The sequence below is a fragment of the Petaurus breviceps genome, unplaced genomic scaffold (assembly GCF_028583685.1).
Source record: "Petaurus breviceps papuanus isolate PSGF00001 unplaced genomic scaffold, PetGlider_PUasm1.0 98, whole genome shotgun sequence".
NCBI classification, from domain to species: domain Eukaryota; kingdom Metazoa; phylum Chordata; class Mammalia; order Diprotodontia; family Petauridae; genus Petaurus; species Petaurus breviceps.
The window spans coordinates 43,561,137-43,582,193 of NW_027187460.1; positions in this window are offsets into that span (position 1 = coordinate 43,561,137).

Consider the following 21,057-nt stretch of genomic DNA (forward strand, 5'->3'; position numbering starts at 1 on the left):
TTATTTGTCTGTCATCTTGATCGAGAGGAAATAAAAAATATGATCTTTCAATCTCCTCAAGCATCAGTACAAAGTACAGTTGGTCTATGCCATATGAATGTTTATTTTCTCAGATATTTGACTGCTTTCACAGAATATCTGATAAACTGAATGTGTCATTGTTTGGTCAGATATTATATATGACACCAGCAACTCTGTAGAGAGTTAGAAACTTGGGCTAGTACTAAAGAAAAGATAGATATTTTTAGAAATGGAAGTATTTTCCCCTCATCTTAGATAATGAATTTCCCCTTTACCCATGTCACATATAGAACACTGAAAAGAATTACTGATGTTTAACTGAGAAAAAAAGTATCTTTCAGGCAAAGTATTCTATGCTTTTCATGCTAAAAATTAAATAAAAGTGAAAAACAATAGAAATTCCTTTCCTATTATGAATCAGAAGGATGAACTTGATAATTCTTTGAATGTACCTCTAAGATTGTGGGATTTTGTAAGCTAATTCTTCTTAAAATTTTCCCTAAAAATTGTGTGTTCCAGGTGGAGCAAGAATTCTGATATATGACTTTTCCACTATTTCACACATAAGCAAACTGAAAAATAGAACCCTGAAAGTTTGAATCATTACTTCGAAAGAAGTTCCATTTTCAATGGGAGGGAGACCCTACCTTCCATCCAAACTATTTGACTTGTTGTTCCATGAACTCATTATTCCATTCACACTATCCTTTTCACCTCTGCCTCATGCAATTCCTAACTTCAGTTGAGTCTCAGTCTATGTATTACCATCCACAGGAAGTCTTTCCAGATATACCTAATTTTGAGATTCCCAAGCTGAGTTATATGTACCCCCAAGGAGTTATGACATACTTGTTCATTGGTTTGTAGGGTATATTTAATATTATTTCAGAGCGAAAACATTCTCAAAGTTATTTTAAAATTGTATAGAGTGGAGACTTGATCATGAAGAAGAAGGATTGAGATAGGAAAGGGCAGAGGCACCTTGAATTATTTTATTGGAACTATTAAACAAAAAATAGTTCCATTTATATTTGTCATCTTCAGCTGAAGTAACCATTACTGATCTTATATACTAACCAAAATTGTCTGCTTGAGAAGATTATGGGATTAAGATTAATGTAAACTCTGGTATCTATTTGTGGAACATTGAAAGGGAGGGCAGAGATTTACAATAAGATGCTTAATTTTGTTTGAAATTAAACCCAAAGCAAGGAACAATTGAGATATAACTTAATATACTTTCAAACACTATACTAAGAATGAATCTTTTGAGCAATAAGAAATAATAGTGGTCTCACTACTTTGCTTATGTTCTGGTAGACATTTAACAAGTTTGTAATATAGAAATGTTGTTAGATATAAATATAAATTAATGTTATTATTATTTCTCATGGTGATAGACATGGTAAACTCTGAAATTTATTTCCTGTTATGCTAAGAAGTTTGGAAAGTTTTAATGAAAACCAGATGGCATGGATACTGATTTCCTTCCCCCTCCCTTGCCCCAACTGTTACATTGGATTAGATATGAATGTAGTACATGTGGAATAAGGCTGATAAGGCAGATAAGGGACTGACTATGGGGGTAAGGCTAAGCTAAGGATGGTGTATTTTATCTCCAAGAGACTAAGAAACCTAGGAAAATTTTTGAGCATGTGTAGTGATGTAATCAAACCCGTGTATTAGGAAGATGAATATAAATAATATAGCCACTGCATCAATGATACATGAAATAAGGAGAAACTAAAATGAAGACCAGTTAGGAGACTAGAGTATAAACAAACATAGAGCGTAAGATCTAATATGGAAGATGACATAAAAAAAATGCCAGTTTGAACATGAAAGTGCCACTACAAAGGAATCCAGTGCTAAGGGAGGGGGTGGTGATGAGATGTAGGAGAGATCTTCTCTGGTAAATGGTATCATAATAACTATCAACAACTTAGACATCTCCTAAATTCTGGTTCTCTACCTTTCATGATAAGGATAAGATAGAAACTAAAATTAACCAAAACAAATTAGAAGTGGATAGGATGATTTCAGGCATAATATTTGAGAAATGAACTTTTGTCTTGTGAAAATTTTATAGCCATTTAAAGAAAACTTAAAACATCTAAATATAATTTTAATTGTTCTTTCACCTTATGATTTCACTTTAAGCAGCCATCAGATTTTTTTTTTCTAGTTATCTCCCAGGTGTTCTGATAACACATACACAGAGCAATTAGCCTGGTGGCTAAAAGTAGCAATTGCTTGGTATCCTAGGAAACAATGCAGGAAAACACCAACTCTTCCCCTCAACTAAGAAGATGAATTTAATCAATGTCCAGAATTCAACAATAAAGCTGTTCATTGTGTCAAAATATATGCCTGCCATTCTGCTAGGTTCTTTCATCCCTTTACATGTTGTATGTGTGTAAGTCTTGGGAAAGCATCTGTATCATACAGAGAATATTGGTTTTAGATTATTATCAAATAAATACTAAACAAAAAATAATATAATTAAGTGGAAATACATACCTTTACTTTAATTAACCTCTCCATAGGCTTTTTACTTTGTAGAGTTTTCCAGACAAGGTGCAAGTCCAACCCCCTTGTTTAACTGTTGAGTACCTCCTGGTCTTTTCTCACTTTGATGTCTACTCTTCCTCCAGGCTACCATCCTCTATTGAAAAATTAAGTCTTAGACATAAAGTCTTTTTAAAGATTAATTTCCTGAGAAGGCAAAAAATGTCCATATAAGTGACATGGTAGCCGACCACTAGATTTTTCAGAAATGCCAGGAAATTTTCCAATTCCTCATAAATACAGTTAACTTTGATGTATTCATGCTTAGTCTTGTCTCATAAAGCATAAAAAGCTGTGAATTAAACAGAAGTCTAACGAATCCCACGCTATTGTCACACCCAATTAAATATACTTAGTTCATTTTCTTCTACAAGCTAGGGTGGCAAGGGGAGCAAGGAAATGAAAAAAAATTATTAAGTATTCTCATAGTGGGAAGAGGGGAAGAAGAGAGAAGCACTTTTCCTCTGAGTAGAAGTACCAGTTTTACCCATTTAGGCTCTATATTGGGAAGTTTGTGGTCAAAAGTTTTTAGTTTAACCGTTGATATAATTGTGGTTAAATCAGAGGGGATGGAAACATTTGTTCTCTGTGTTAAGATGTAGGTAGAGAACAGAGAGAAACAACGGTGGGGGCGGGGGAAGATAAACCCAAGAGTTTTGTAAGGAGTTCAATTTTCTTGAAGTAGCATTGAAGAGCTCTCAAAAGTAGAAAGCCTAGGAAAAGGTTAAGTAAAATTGATTTCAGTCAAAATGGTCAAATGGGTGAGGATAGACACTCTTCTATTTTTCAATGCTATTTCTATTCTTATCTCTTTAGCATATCTAGATCTCAAAATCTGATTTCTAAGTCCTCTTCCAGTTCTAAATCACATGATCCTGTTACTCTAAACTAAATATGCCTGAAAACATCTTCTAGCTCTAGTTAATCTAACTTTGACTTATACAGATCATGATCTCTTTCTATTCCTTATATCAGAGGTGGGGAACCTATGACCCCGAGACCAAATGAAATCCTCTAGATCCTTTGAATGAATCCACAGTCAAAGGGCCATACTTGAGGACCTAGAGGGCCTCATGTAGTCTCGAGGCCAGAAGATCCCCACCCCTATGGGCCTATACCATATTTATTTGAAAGTTTGTTATTGTTATTGTTATCATTTTGAACTCAAATACCATCTCCTACATAAAGCTTTACATAACGCTCTTCTGACTGTAACACCCCCTCAGTTTTTGTGTGTTTGGCATATTTTATAGTTCCTCATATGCTTACTGGTAAATGTTTAACAATGAGCTATTAAAATATGTTATTTTCTTCATTACTTTCATAAGACAATCATCAGCAAAAGAGTAAATTAAACCCTCATTTATAGTCTTTTAGGTTTTCTCTGGAGAAGCTAGCTCCAGCACAAACACACACATCTGTGTATATGTGTGTGTGTGTATGTTACATACATATATGGTATATATATTACATATATATCCTATTTTATAAATAGTACTTCCTATGTTTATTTCCTATATTACCTTCATTTATGCTTTTATTCCTGTACTCTATGTATACCCCTGGGTTATGTCCAGATGTTCTGATCTATATCTGGCCAATGGACCCAGATGGCTCTAGGGGAAAAAGTAAAACTGGTGACTTTGCACAGCCTTCCCTCACTGAAAACCACTTCAGATGCAAGTGATGGCATCATCTTCCTGATGTCACGGTGTTTGAGAATAAAGGACAAACCACACTGTATACCTATTATTCCCACATCCCTCCCTTATCCCAACCCAATATAATGCAAGCTCCTTGAGGGGAAGGTTTGTTTTATTTCTGTCTGTGTATCACTAGCACCTAAGGTAATACCTGGAACATAGTAGTAGCTTTAATAATTTTTTTTGAATTGAATTGTTATACATCTGGCCACAATAGTTTGAACACAGTGTTAAATTATCATCAACAGCATGCCTCCTAACTGCCAGACAGAGTGCCTAAACAAGAACCCCAAAAGCACAAAGTTGCTCAATTCAACGATTATTTATTTTGATTTTCTTTTCCAATTCAAAAACTTTAAAAGTAAATTACAAAATGGAGGTGGCTAGGTGACACAGTGAATAGAGAACTAGCACTGGAGTCAGGAGGACCTGAGATCAACTCTGGACTAAGACACTTAACACAAAACTAGTCATGTGACCTTGGGCAAGTCATTTAAGCCCAATTGCCCTACCTCCCCCCTCCAAAAATAAAAAAAGAGAAAATTACAAAGTGTGTAAGGCACTATAAGGTGTTCTAAAACATACAAAGTAGAACAAGGCATACTCCCTCCCAGTTCCAAAGGTTTCAAGACAAGATAATTAATCAAGCAACCATTAGAAGAATAGAGCAGTCAAAAGGAGGAACTTGTGGATATTGGGGTTAGGAGCATAGAGTAATAAAGTTTTTTGTTTGTTAATTTTGCATTTTAGTACACAGGTTGGAAGATTATCTAAATGAAATAATTTAGATTGGGTGTTTGTTTTTCATACATTCAGTAGACATTCTATTTTTAAATGTAGCTTTCTATGTTCTAAACAGTTTATTTTATTCTACATCTACATGTATAAAGTTAAGTGAGAAATGGAGTGATTATCTAAAAAATGTTTTGTCTGAAACCAACAAACAAATGACCATAGGATATTAGGTTGAATTACTGTATCCTTTCCTCAGTCTTGTTGAAGTTTTTTGAGCTATCATAACTGTTCACCCTTTCAAGGACTCAACAAAGTTCATCTGAAGTCTGAGAAATTGGGCTCAATTATTATGCACTTGATGGACTTCCTGAGAAGTTTCCCTGGAGAGAGACAATCAAAGTTATTTTGGTTAGTCACACTATGTAATAGAATGTATATATTAATGTTGAATTTTAAATATGTTCCAGAGAGATAAGTGAAAGTTGAAAAAGGTATTTATAGAAAATAGCCATCAGAATTGAAATATAATTCTTAGTGCTATTTTAAATTTTTTATTCCTATTTTTTGAATGTGTGGAGGAAAGAAAAGTCAGTGGAGAAAATACCTGATAAAGCTGATACATAAATGTGCATTTTTTTCTTTTTTTAGAATAAAGCCTTCCCACCCCCTCACCCCCCCACCCCGCTTCTGTGACATAGAAAGAACTCTTCCTAAGAAGACACAGATAACAATTTTGAATGCATCATTTTCTAGGCAAGCCCAAATCTAATCCAATATAAATTTGAAGATATTTACAATGAAACTATGGAATTTTGTCTTCAAAAATGAGTATGAAAGACATCTCCTGAGAGCATGAATTGCGGTCTTCAGTTCAAAGAAAGTATGCCACTATTGAACCAGACACATATGTCTTCCCTTTTATCCTTTTCTGCATTATAGGAGTTTTCAATATGACTTACCAATTAAGTTATCCTTACAGTGAGTTGGTGTCTACCATAATCAATCAATCAGTCAATCAATCAATCAATCAATGTTTATGTTAAATTCTTACCATATGTTAGGCATTGAACTAGATGTATTAGATCAGTTAGATAACTCAATTAGATCTACATCTATATATATGCATGTACACACATGTATGCATGCATACACATATGTAGTTGGCATATACATATATGAAAAACAAAGTATATATTATTACAAGAGATTTAAAAATGGAGAGGAACTAAGCACATGGGGAAATAAAGAAAGTTGTCATGCAGGAGAAGGCTCTTGAATTGAACTTTGAAGGAAGCTAGGAATCCTAGAGGGAGAGATAAAGAGAAAGTATATTCCAGTAATAGTACATAGCTTATATGAAAAGGAAAAAGATAATATAATGTCCTGAGTGAAGGATAGCTATTAGGACCATTTACTAAACTCTTGAATGCATGAAGTAGATGAATATGGAATACACCTGGAACATTAGATGAGATCCAGATTATGCAATGTCAGTCAAGAGGGGTTTTTTTTTTGTTGTTGTTGTTACAGAAGCCACTGGAGGTTTTATGTAAAATATTTATGTATCACTTTAAGGTTTTTCAAGCACCTATTTAATCCTTACAACATCCATGAGACAAATGATTCAGGTATTAGTAGCTCTATTTTGTATATGAGGAAACATAAAGTCACAAGTGTCTTTAAAACAACTAAGTGTCACAGTTAGGGTACAAACACAGCTCTTCTCTCCAGATCTAAAAGTCTTTCTACTATACAGCTGTGGCATTATTGTCAATAATGAATTCTGTAAAGTGTTTTCATTATGTGAATTCACACTATATATTTCCATTAGGCTGGAACCAGTGATTGTATTTTGCAAAATTAAAAATTTAAATATCATAAAGTGGAATGCTTATGACCATTGAAATTCATTAGTTGTACTAATCTGGACCTAGATTTACTATACTACATCTAGGTGCATACTTCATCTATCTAAGGATAGAATGAGTTAAGGATTATGAAAAGACTTTAAAATCTTGAAGCTACTTGATAATAATAATAATAGCTAGTATATGTGTATTCTTTAAAATTTTGCAAAGTGCTTTAAAATTTTTATCTCAATTTATCCTCACAACAACCCTTGTACTATTATTATCCCCAATTTAGAGATAAGGGAACTGCGACAGAAAGAGGTTTAGCAACTTGCCCTGAGTGACACAGCTAGTAAGTATCTCAGGATGGATTCAAATTCATGTTCTTCCTGACTCCCAGCCAAGTGCTTTAATCCATTGCACCACCTACCTGCTCCATCAGGCACTGTGGTATAACAGAAATTGTAGGACCTTCAACTGAGAGATCTGATTTCAAATCTTACCTTATTAGTTGACTGATTATAGACAAATTACTTAGCCTTTCCTTTTCTTTTCTTTTTTTAAATTAAATTTTATGTTTATTTTTAGTTTACATCATTCATTTCCACAAGATCTTGAGTTACAAATTTCTCCCCATCTTTCCCTTACCTACCACCTGAAAACAGTGATTCCCACTGAATACCCCATCCCCCAGTCTGTTCGCTCCTATATTCTCCCCCATGCCCCTTCTGACTTTCCAGTAGTGCAAGTTGGAACTCTATGCCCCAGTGCCTGTATATCATATTTCCCACTTGCATGTTAAAATAATAATAATATGTATATTTGTTTAAAATTTTGAATTCAAGATTCTTTACCTTTCTCCCTCATCAATCACCTTTACTGGGAAGGTAAGCAATTCTATATAGGTTGTACATATGAAGTTATGCAAAACATTTCTATAGTGGATATATTGTGAAAGACTGACTATGTTTCCCTCCATCTTATCCCACCCCCACTTGTTCTATTCTCTGCTTTGACCTGTCCCTTTTCAATAGTGTGTGCTTCCAACTCCCCTCCCCTTCCCAACATGCCCTCTCCTCTATCATCGTCCCCTCTCATCTCTTTACCCCCTACTCTCCTGTAGGGTGAGAAACTCTATTTAGTGTGTATGTCATTCCCTCCGTAAAGCAAATTCAATGAGAGTAAGGTTGACTCATTCCCTTTTGCCTTCCTGTTTTCCATTGTAACAGTTTTTCTTTTCCTCTTCTATATGAGATAATTTACCCCATTCTCTCTCTCCCCATTTCCTCTCATTATATTACTCTCAACTCTAAATTTCACCTTTTAAGTATCATCCCTTCCTATTCAATTAGTCCTGTGCCCTCTGCATATATATATAATATATATGCACACATATATACATATATATATAACTGCACATATATATACACACTCATACATGTATTCATATGCCCATATACCCTCTTCTATAGGCACACACACATATATATAGTATACATATACATATATGCACATTAATATTCCCTTCAACTATTCTCATACTGAGAAAAGTTTCATAAGTTACAGTTATCATTTTTTCCATGTAGCAAAGTAAATAGGTGAAATTTCATAAGGTCCTTATGATTTCTTTTCCCTGTTTATCTTCTCATGCTTCTCTTGCTTCTTGTATCTGAATGTCAAATTTTCTATTTGGCTCTGATTTTTTCATCATGGATTCTTGAAAGTTCTCTATTCATCGAATGACCATATTTTCCCCTGAAACATGATACTCAGTTTTGCTAGGTAAGTGATTCTTGGCTTTAATCCAAACTCCTTTGACCCCCAGAATATCATATTCCAAGCCCTTTCATCCCTCAGTGTAGAAGCTGCCAGATCCTCTGTTTCCCTGATTGTGTTTTCATATTATTCAAATTATTTCTTCCTGGCTGCTTGTAATATTTTCTTCTTGATCAGGGAACTCTGGAACCTGGCTATAATATTGCTAGGAGTTTTCTTTTTTGGATCTTTTGCAGGAGGTGATCTGTGAATTCTTTTAATTTCTATTTTGCCCTCTTCTTCTAAAACACCAGGGCAATTTTCCTTGAGAATTTCTTGAAAGATGATTTCTAGGTTATTTTTTTGATCATGGCTTTCAGGTAGTGCAATAATTTTTAAATTATCTCTCCTGGATCTAATTTCCAGGTCAGTGGTTTTTCCAGTGAAATATTTCACATCGCCTTCTATTTTTTTCCTTTGTTTGGATCTGTTTAGTAGTATCTTGATTTCTCATGAAGTCACTAGCTTCCATTTGCTCCAGTCTAATTCTGAAGGAACGATTTTCTACAGTTAGCTTTTGAGATTCTTTTTCTATCTGGCAAATTTGGCTTTTTAAGGCATTCTTCTCTTCATTGGCTTTTTGAGCCTCTTTTGCCATTTGAGTTAGTCTATTTTGTAAGGTGTTATTTTCCTCATTCATATTGTTGACTTTCTTTTCATGATTTTCTTGCATCATTTTCATTTCCCTTGACAATTTTTTCTCCACTTCTCTTATTTGGTTTTCAAAATTCACCTTAAGCTCTTCTCTAGCCTGTAACTAATTCATCTTTTTCTTGCAAGCTTTTGGTGCAGGAGTTCTCACTTTTCTGTCTTCCTCCTGTTCCATGCTTTGATCCTTTTTGTCCCCAATATAGGAGTCTAAAGTTGGATTTTTTAACTTGCTTTGCTTCCTTTGATTGCTCATATTGTCACTCAATTACTTGATTTTTGAGCTGCTTGCCACAGTAGAACTCTGATTCCAGAGAGGGGAGCTTTTTCCAAATCACTACGATTTTTTCAGATGCTGGAGCTATTAGTTGGCTGCCCCATCTGAAGCCTCCACATGCTCTGTCTGGCTCACTGTTCATGCACCCCAGAACCTCCACCATAGAAAGTGATCCAGATACAAGCAGGTTAAAGCAAGAACCATCACTGTCTGAATGCTGACTTGGAACCCTACAATCTGCAGGTCATGAGCTCTGAAGGAGCCATATGGCACCAGTCCCCATGCCTCAGCCACTTCTTCCTCTGGGGGTAGAGGGCAGACCACATTCCCGGATTCCCTGTTCCCAAAATCCACTGACCTCTCACTTTGTCTTTGGCTTCTATTGGTTGATAATTCTGGAATCCACCTCAGCTGCTGGTTATGTCCTCTCCTGACATCACTCTAGCCACAGCTGGTTGAGGCTAAAACCTCTTGCTCATGCAGGTCTGGGCTCTGCTCCCAGAGTGCTGCACTGGTCCCTTTCTGCCATCCTGCTGGGCTGCGTCAGCAGGAGCTTAGGTTCTCTCTGCCATTTTGTGCATTCTGTAGCTCTAAAGTTTGTTTAGAATCATTTTTTACATGTATTGGAGGAGGTGGAATCGGTAGCCTCATGGAAGTCCTGTTTCTACTCTGCCATCTTGGCTCTGCCCCTACTTAACCTTTCTAATCCTCAGTTTCACCATGTATAAAATGAGGATGTCAGCATTTGCATGGCTTATCTCAATGGATTGTTATGGGGGAAATGTTTTGTATACAGCTTCAATTACATACAAGATTTTAATTAAGAAAGTCATCCTCTTCCTTTCTTTTCATTGAACAGCTTCACCTATATCATCTCTCTATTTTTGTTTTTAAATTTTATCTTCAAGACTAATTTTTGGTAGGAATAGTTTTAACTACAGTTTTAAAGCATATAGAAAAGTATTGTCAGGATGTTTCATCTGAAGAAAACTTTAAAAGTATAATGTTGTTCAGTCCATGTAAAAAAAAAAGCTGGATTGATTCTAAAATTCTTTCTCATTTGATAAAATATTTTTAGTTGACTCTGATGGCAAATGGTTCTGTGGAAACCATAAAAGGAGAAAATGGAAATCATTTTAAGCAAGAGATTTTTTTGAACATAAGGAAGCCATTTTCTTGACTATTAGGAATGGGATACTAAGGGGAGATCTTCAAGAAGATACTAGACAACTATTTTTCTTGGACAGTTTAATCAGTTACCTGCTTAAAGGCATGGACATGGACTAGATCTGATAATCTCTGGAGTTCCCTTTATGTCCTATCGTTCCACAATTATGTGATGTCAAAAAAACAACCTTTTCTTGTTGTTTCTTTCTCTTTCCTTCTTTTTGTATTATTAAAATTTTAGAACTGAACATGTTGGCAGATCTTTATGTCCTTCAGGCAAAAGGACTTGAGTGACTTTAATGACAGTTTGCAGATATGATTCTGAGAAAATTGCAGGTTTATACTTCAAAGCATGTGATAAATTTGGACCAATAATTAATCCTTAGTAGACTTAAGTATCCAAGCTAATTAGCATGAGTTTATAGGCCTACAGAATATTTCAGCAATAACATAATAAATGCCTCTACTCTCTGCAGAGTACAGTTCTAGTCACTGTGATAGAAAATTAAGATTAGGCATGGTTCATTCCCTTGTAGAGCATACAGTCTAATAATGGAACATGGGTCTTATAAATAATCACAATACACAATAATAAATATTCAACAAGTATAAATACTTCTGTACAATAGGGGATTGGGACTTCCAGGAGCCAAGATGTCACAGTAAGTCACCCTCACTTTCCCTTACTGACCTTGAAAAGCCCAGAAAATACTCCCCTAGGAAAAACCCGGGAACAGTGGAAACAGCAGAAAGATGGGGTACAACAGTTTTGTTTTTGTTTTTAGTTCTTGAGGCTAGGGGGTTTAACAGGAAGGTCCCTCTTGCAGTGGGTGAAGGGGCCCAAGACAGGAGGTATCCAGGCAAGCCCCACTTCAGCACACCAGTGGGACATCCTGAACTCCAAGGTGGAGGAGCAGGCAGATACCAACACCAGCACTACTACATGCCTTTAAACAGACAGGGAAATCAGTAGACACCAGCCTGGGGAACTAAAAGACACCAACATGGAGAACAACCACTTGCATGAAGAATTGGTGTCCACCAGAGGCTGAGCCTACCCATGCTCTAGCACAGCTCTTGGTGAAGAGGCAACCTTCAGTGGCCAGACCACCCTACCCCCATACTGCAACCCTGGGGAAAAGCAGAAAAACCCCATGTGGCACCTGCACACATCAGCACAACCACTAGGTAAGCTACAGCCTCTACAACTTCCGGATGCCAGAACATGAGGCCCCAGCACACAAAGCCAAGAACTTGGCCACTAGTCCCCAGCACAAGGAGCATAGGTCACTGCCTCTTCTGCACCAAAAGCAGAGGTCAACTTTAAAAACCAGAAAAAGTCAAGCACAATGAACAAGAAACAACATAGAAAATCAAAGACCAAAGATTCTTATTATGGGGACAGGGCAGATCAAAACACAAATTCCGAAGAGGAGAGCATTGCCACTACACTGACATGTGAAACCTCAAAGGGAAATATGAACTTGTCTCAAGTCCAAAAAGACTGCTTGAAAGAACTTATAAAGGATTTTAAAAGTGAAATAAGAGGCAGAAAAAAAACTGGGAAAAGAAATGAGAGGTAGGCAAGAGAGAGTCGATAGCTTGGAAAAGGACGGTAAAAAATTGACTATAGAAAACAAATCCTTAAAAAGTAGAATTGACAAAATGCAAAAGGAGGTACAAAAGCTAAATAAAGAAAACAATTTGTCAAAGATTAGAATTGGGCAAGGAGAAGCTAATGACTCTTTGAGATATCAAGAATTAGTCAAATGAAATCAAGAGAAGAAAAAAAAAGTAGAAAACATAAAATAACACATTGGAAATTAACTTGGAAAATAGGTCCGGGAGGGATAAGAATTATCAGTCTACCTGAAAGTCATGATGAAAACAAAAGGTCCTGGATAGCATTTTCTAAGAAATCACCAAGGAAAACTGCCCTGCTATTTTAGAACCAGAGGCAAAACAGTCATTGAAAGAATCCACCAATCACCTCCCAAAAGAGATCCCAAGTTGAAAATGCCAAGGAATATATTCCACAATGCAAAAGAAAAGCTTGGATTACAAACAAGGATCAATAACCCAGAAAAATTGAGCAGAATCTTTCAGGCAAAAAGATGGACATTTAATGAAATATTAAGACTTCCAGAATTCTCTGATGAAAAATCCAGAGCTCAATAGAAAATTTGATTTTCAATTATAAGACTCCAGAGAGGCATAACAAGGTAATAGTAAAGAGAAAACAAAACATGTTATTCAATAAGGGCATACTGTTTACATCCCTATATGAGAATATGACACTTGTAAATCTTGAGAACTATATCTTTATTATGACATTTAAAAGCGATACACATAGACATAGGGTGTGGGTATAAAATAACTGATTTGATGATAAAAAAGCTAATCAAGGGATGAAAAAAGGATTGTAATGGGAGAAGAGGAAAAGAGGAGGCAGAAAAATGTAAATTACATGATATGAAATGTACAAAATCATATTACAGTAGAGGGAAAGAAGGGAGAGAGATGAGAATTGTTTGAAGTTTACTCCCCTCATATTTGATTCAAGGAGGAAATAACATAAGTATAGAAATCCAATTTGCCCTACAGGTAGTAGAAGGGGAAAAGGGAAAGAAAAGGGAGGGGGTAGATCGAAGGGAGGGAAGAAATAATAAGGAAAAAAAGAAAAGGGAAGGGGGCTGAAAGAATGGAGGGAAGATTAAAGGAGGTGGTAGTCAAAAGAAAACCTCTTTTGAAGAGGGAAAAGTAGAGTAGAGAAATAAAAGCATAAATGGGAGGGGGAAAAAGGATGGAGAAAAAGACAAAGTTAATAATCATAACTATGAATGTGAATGGTATGAACTCTCCCATAAAACAGAAGCAGATAGCAGAAAGAATTAAAAACCACAGTTCTGCAAATAAGTTGTTTACTAGAAACACATTTGAAACAGGAGGTTACACACTAGGGAAGGGTAAAAGGCTGGAGCAGAATATATTATGTTTAAACTGAAGTAAAAAATAAAAGAGGGCGCTGCTAGGTGACTCAGTGAATAGAGCATCAGCACTGGAGTCAGGAGACCCTGAGTTCAAATTTGGTCTCAGATACTTAATACAAAAACAAGCTGTGTGACCTTGGGCAAGTCACTTAAGCTGAATTGCCATACAAAAAAAAAAAAAAAAAAAGAAAGAAAGAAACAGGGTAGCATTCCTAATATCAGACAAAGCAAAAGCAAAACTAGATCTAATTTAAAGAGATAAGGAAGGAAACTATGTCCTGCTAAAGGCATCATAGACAATGAAGAAATATCATTACTAAACCTATATGCACAAAGTGGTATAGCATCCAGATTCTTAGAGGAGAAGTTAAGGGAGTAACAGAAATAAATAGACAGCAAAACTATACTTCTTGGGGAGCTCAATCTCCCTCTCTGCACTTGATAAATCTAACCACAAAATAAACAAGAAAGAAGTAAAGGAGGTGAATAGAATTTTAGAAAAGTTAGCTATGGAGAAAACTGAATGGGTATAGAAAAGAATACACATTTTTCTCATAATACATGGCATCTACACAAAAATTGACCATGTACTAAGGCATACAATCATCACAATCCAGGCAGAAATATTAAATGTATCCTTTTCAGAGCATTTTGCAATAAAAATTACATGTAATAAAGAATAATGGAAAGATGTAATAAAAATTAATTGGAAACTAAATAATCTAATCTTAAAGAATGAGTGGGTCAAACAACAAATCAGAGAAACTTCATCCTAGAGAATGACAACAATGAGACAACCTATCACAGTTTATGGGATGCAGTGAAAGCCATTCTTAGGGGAGGTTTTATATTTCTGAATGCTTACACGAATAGAATATAGAGAAGAGGAGATCAATGAATTGGTCATGCAATTAAAAAAAAACTAGAAAAAGGTCAAATAAAAATCCACAACTAAATACCAAATCAGAAATGCTGAAAACCAAAGGAGATATTAATAAAATTGAAATTTAGGAAACTATTGAACTAATAAATGAAACTAAGACTTGGTTTTATGAAAAAAAAACAGTAAAATAGATAAATCTTTGGTTAATTTAATTTAAAAAAAGAAAGAAGAAAACCAAATTAGTATCAAAAATGAAAAGGGTGAATTCACCACTAATGAAGACGAAATTAAAACAACAACTAGGAATTATTTTGTCCAACAGTATGCCCATAAAGTAGAAAATCTTATTGAAATGGGTGAATATTTACAAAAAATATAAATTTCCCATGTTAACAAAAGAGGAAGAAAAATATTTAAATAACCCTGTCTCAGAAAAAAGAAATGAACAAGACATCAATTAAGTCCCCAGGAAAAAAATGTCTAGGGCCAGATGATTTTACAAGTGAATTCAATCAAATATTTAAAGAACAATTAATTCCCAGACTATATAGACTTTTTGGGAAAATAGGCAACAAAGGAATCCCACCAAATTCTTTTTTATGATACAAATACGGTACTGATACCTAAACCGGGAAGAGTTAAAATAGAGAAAGAAAATAATAGATCAATTTGCCTAATTAATATTGATGCAAAAAAATTTAACAAAATGTTAACAAAAATATTACATCATTTTATCACAAGAATAATACACTTTGATCAGGTAGGACTTATTCCAGGACTGCAATGCTGGTTCAGTATTAGGAAAACTATCAGCCTAATTGATCATATCAACAACAAAATTAACAGAAACCATATGACTATTTCAATAGATGCAGAAAAAACTTTTGACAAAATGCAAAATCCATTTCTATTAAAAAACATTAGAGAATATAGAAATAAATGGAACCTTTCTTAAAATGATAAGTAGCGTCTACATAAAACCATCAGCAAGCATTATATGTCATAAGGATAAACTAGATGCATTTTTAATAAGATCATAACTATGTCCATTATCACTCTTGCTATTTGATATGGTAATAGAAATGTTAACTTTAGCAAAAAGATAAGAAAATTAAATTGAAGGAATTTGAAGAGGCAAAAAAAAGAAACTAAACTGTAATTCTTTGCAGATGATAAGACAGTATGTTTAAGGAATCCTAGAGAATAAAGTGGAACTCTATTTGAAATAACTTTAGCAAAGTTGCAGGACATAAAATAAACCCACATAAGTCATTGGCATTACTACATATTACTAACAAAGCCCACCAGCAAGAGACAGAAAGAGAAATTCCATTTAAATTTAAGGTAGAGATTATAAAATTTTAGGCAGGGAGTCTGCCTGACAAAACAAACCCAGGGACTATTCACACAAATAAAGTCAGATATAAATAATTGGAAAGTATCAGTTGCTCATAGGTAGGACAAGCTAATAAAATAAAAATGACAATTGTACCTAAATTAATTTACTTATTCAGTACCACATCAATTAAACTACAAAAAATATTTTATAAATCTAGAAAAATAATAGGATTTTTTTTAAAAAAAAAGTATTTTTGGGGGTGGCTAGGTGGTGCAGTGAATAGAGCACTGGCCCTGGAGTCAGGAGGACCTGAGTCCAAATCTGTCCTCAGACACTTAACATAAAAACTAGCCATTTCACCTTGGGCAAGTCACAACCCCAAGTGCCCTCCAAAAAGAATAAAATAAAATAAAACTACTTGGTACTGGCCAAGGAATAGAGTGGTGGATCAGTGGAAAATGTTAGGTACACAAGACACAGTCATCAATGAGTATAGTAATCTACTTTTTGATAAACCCAAAGACCCCAGCTTCTGGGATAAGAACTCACTATTTGACAAAAACTGCTGGGAAAACTGGAAAATAATTTTCCAGAACCTGGGCATGGACCAACATCTTACAACATCTTATAACAAAAGAAATCCAAATGGGTACATGATTCAGATGTAGAAAAATTGGAATATTAATGCATTGTTAGTGGAGTTGTGAACTGATCAAGTCATTCTTGAAAGCAATTTGGAACTATGCCCAAAAAGTTTTAAACAGCCTTTGAACTAGCAATACCACTTCTAGGGCTGTATCTCAAAGATATCATAAAATGGGAAAAGGAATCATATGTACAAAATATTTATACCTCTTTTTGTGGTGACCAAGAACTTGAAATTACACTGATGTTCATCAGTTGGGGAATGGTGAACAAGATGTGGTATATGACTGTAATGGAATAAATACTATTGTGCTATAAGAAATGCTGAGCAACTTCTCAGCCACGGAAGGACCTAAAAACAATTCCAAAAGACTCATAATAGAAAATACAATCCTCATCCAGAAAAAGAAATATGAATCTGAATAAAGATTGAAACTATTTTCTTAGTTTTTCTGTCTATTTTTTTTAAATTTTAATCAAATTCTTTTTTAACTTCTGGTTTATATCACTCATATCCTCAAGATTTTGAGTTACAAATTTTCTCCCTTTTTTCCCCCCTACCCACCATCCCAAAATAGCGATCCCACTGGATATCCCATCCTCCAATCTGCTCTCTCCCACATCTTCTCCCATACCCACTCTGACTTTGCAGTAGGGCATGGTGGATCTCTATGCCTCAGTGCCTGTATAACTTATTTCCCAGTTACATGTAAAATAATATTAATAATAGAATGTGTATATATATATATATATTTAAAAATTTGATTTTTAAAACTTTGAATTCCAGATTCATTCCCTTCCTCCCTTGTCACCCACCCTTACTGGGAAGATAGGTTGTACATGTGTAGCAATGAAAAACATTTCCATAGTGGATGTATTGAAAAAGACTGACTATATTTCCCTCCTTCCTATCCCACCTCCCACTTTCTATTCTCTAATTTGATCCTGTCCCGTTTCAAAAGTAGGTGCTTCCAATTTCCTCCCCTCAGCCTGCCCTCCCTTCCATCATCCCCCCTCTCATCCCCTTCCCCCTTACTCTCCTGTAGTGTGAGATACCCTATTTAGTGTTTATGTCATTCCCTCCCTAAGCCAATTTCAATGAGAATAAGCTTGACCCATTACCTTTTGCCTTCCTGTTATTCCCCTCCATTGTAGCCATTTTCCTTTGCTTCTTCTATACGAGATAGTTTACCCCTTTCTATCTCTCCCCATCTCCTCTCATTATATTCCTCTCTCACCTCTTAATCTCAGCTTTTAAATATCATCCCTTCCTATTAAATTGATCCTGTGCCCTCTATCTATGTATACCAGTACACATATATACACACATTCACATATGTATTCATACACCCACATACCCTCCTATAGAGACATATATATGCACATATGTGTGTGTCTGTATATATATATATATATATATATATATATATATATATACACACACACACACACACACACACACACACACACATTTCTATTCCCTTCAACTATTCTCATACGGAGAAAAGTTTCATCAGTTAGAATTATCTTTTTCCATGTAGCAATTTTAATAGTTCAACTTTGATAAGGTCCTTGTGATCTCTTTTCCCTTTTTTCCTTCTCATGCTCCAATTGCTTCTTGTATCTGAATGTCAAATTTTCTATCCAACTCTGTTTTTTTTTTTTCATCAAGAATGCTTGAAAGTCCTCTATTCCACTGAATTACCATATTTTCCCATGAAACATGATATTCAGTTTTGCTGGGTAGGTGATTCTTGCTTTTAATCCCATCTCCCTTGCCCTCCAGAATATCATATTCCAATCCTTTTGATCCCTCAGTGTAGAAACTGCCAGATCCTGGGTTATCCTGATTGTGTCTCCATAATATTTAAATTGATTCTTTCAGGCTGCTTGTAATATTTTGATCTCGGGAATACTGGAACCTGGTTATAATAGTCCTAGGACTTTTCTTTTGGGGATCTTTTTCAGGAGGTGATAGGTGGATTCTTTCAACCTCTATTTTGCCCTCTGGTTCTAAAACATCAGGGCAATTTTCCTTAAGAATTTCTTGAAGATGCTTTATAGGTTTTTGTTTTTGACCCTGTCTTTCATGTAGTCCAATAATTTTAAAATTATCTCTCTTGAATCTATTTTCCAGGTCAGTGGTTTGCCCAAGGAAATATTTTACATTGCCTTATATTTTTTCATTTGTTTGCATCTGTTTAATAGTATCTTGATTACGCATGAAGTCACTAACTTGCATTTGCTCCAATCGAATTCTGAAGGAATGATTCTCTTCAGTGAGTTTTTGAGATTCTTTTTCTATCTGGAAAATTTGGATTTTTTTGGCATTCTTCTCCTCATTGTTTTTTTGAGCCTATTTTGCCATTTAAGTTAGTCTATTTTTTAAGGTATTATTTTCTTCAGTCAGGTTGTTAATTCTCATTTCATAATTTTCTTGCATTGTTCTCATTTCTCTACCAAATTTTTCCTGCACCTCTCTTATTTGCTTTCCAAAATCCTTCTTAAGGTCCTCTATGGCCTGTAACCAGCTCCTATTTTTCTTGGAAGCTTTTTGTACAGGAGTTCTGACTTCACTGTCTTCCTCCTGTTCCATGCTTTGATCCTTTTTGTCCCCAAAATAAGAGTGTAAAGTTGGATTGCTCTGTTTGCATTGCTTCTTTTGCCTTATCAAGTTGCCACTCAGTTACTTGACTTTTGGTCTTTTTACCACAGTAGGACTCTGCTGCCAGACAGGGGAACTTTGTCCCAATCGCTGCGTTTTTCTCAGCTGATGAAGGTATTAGTTGGGTGCCCTCTCTGAATCCTCCACACTCTCTGGCAAGCTGTTCGCACACCCCAGGACCTCCACTCTACCCCACAGTTCAATTAAAGCAGCTTAAAGCAAATGCCATTACCCCTCAGCCTGGTCGCTTGGTCCCCCTACAATCTGCAGTCTAGGAGCTGAAGCAGCCATGTGGCTGCGGCTGCAGTGCTACACCTTAGCCACTTTTCGCCCCAGGGGGCAAAAGCTGATAGTACTCCTGAACTACTGCATCTCCAAATACACACTGCACTGACCTCTCACTTTGTCCTTAGCATCTATGTGTTGATAATGTTGAACCTGCCACAGCTTCTGGTGATCTGAAGTCCCTCCAGCCTGTGGTTCATAAGACCCACCCTGAGGCTAAAACCTCTGACTCGAAAGGGGCTAGGGTGGGCTCCCAGAACAAGCCTGCTGGGCTGTCCTCAGTGGGAAGTTAGCTTCTCTGTGTCATTTTGTGGATTCTGTAGATCCAAAGTTTGTTCAGAGTCACCTTTTACATGAATTGGAGGAGGTGGAATCCAAGGCCCTAGGAAGTCCTGTTTCTCCTCCACCATCTTGACTACGCCCCCTGGAATCTGACTATTTTCTATTTTGTTTTGTTTTATGTTTTTCTTTCTCATGGTTACTCCCATTCATTCTAATTTTTCTATACAACAAAAATAATGTGAAAATATATTTAATAGGAATGTATATGTAGAACCTGTATTGGATTTCTTGCCATATTGAAGAGGGCTAGGGGAATGCAGGACAGGAGAAATTAAAACTTATGGAAGAAAATGTTGAAAACTTAAATAATTTAACTTAAAAAAAAAGAAATGATGAGCAGGTTTCAGAAAAACCTGGAAAGACTTATATGAGCTGATGATGAGTGAAGTTAGAAGAACCAGCAGACCATTGTACACAGTAACAGCCATATTGTCCAATGACTAACTTTAATAGACTTAGCTCTTCTCAGCAATTCAAGGACCCAAAGCAATTCCAAAGTATTCATTATGGAAAATGCCATCCAAATCTTGGCAAAGAAATATAAAGTCTGAATGCAGGTTGAAGCATACTATGCATTCCTTTTTTTTGCTTTTGTTTTCTTTTTATTTCTCTTGGTTCTTTTCATAGATTCTAATTCTTATGTACAACATGCCTAATGTGAACATAGGTTTAAAAAGAATGTATATGGAGGGGTGGCTAGGTGGCGTGGTGAATAGAGCACTGGCCCTGGAGTCAGGAGGACCTGAATTCAAATCTGGCCTCAGACACTTAACACTTGCTACCTGTGTGACCTTGGGCAAGTCACTTAACCCCAATTGCCATGCCTTCCCACACCCAAAACAATAACAACAAGAAATAATGTATATCTACAGCCTATATTAGATTACACAGTGTCTTGGGGAGGAGGGATGAGAGGAAGGTGGAGAAAATTTAAAACTTATGGAAGTGAATGTTGAAAAGTAAAGATAAATAAATAAATTTGCTTTAAAAATAGGGAGGGGTGGCTAGGTGGTACAGTGAGTAGAGCTGGGGACCCAAGTTTGGATCCAGCCTCAGGCACTTAACACACACACACACACACACACACACACACACAAACTAGCCATGTGACCTTGGGCAAGTAA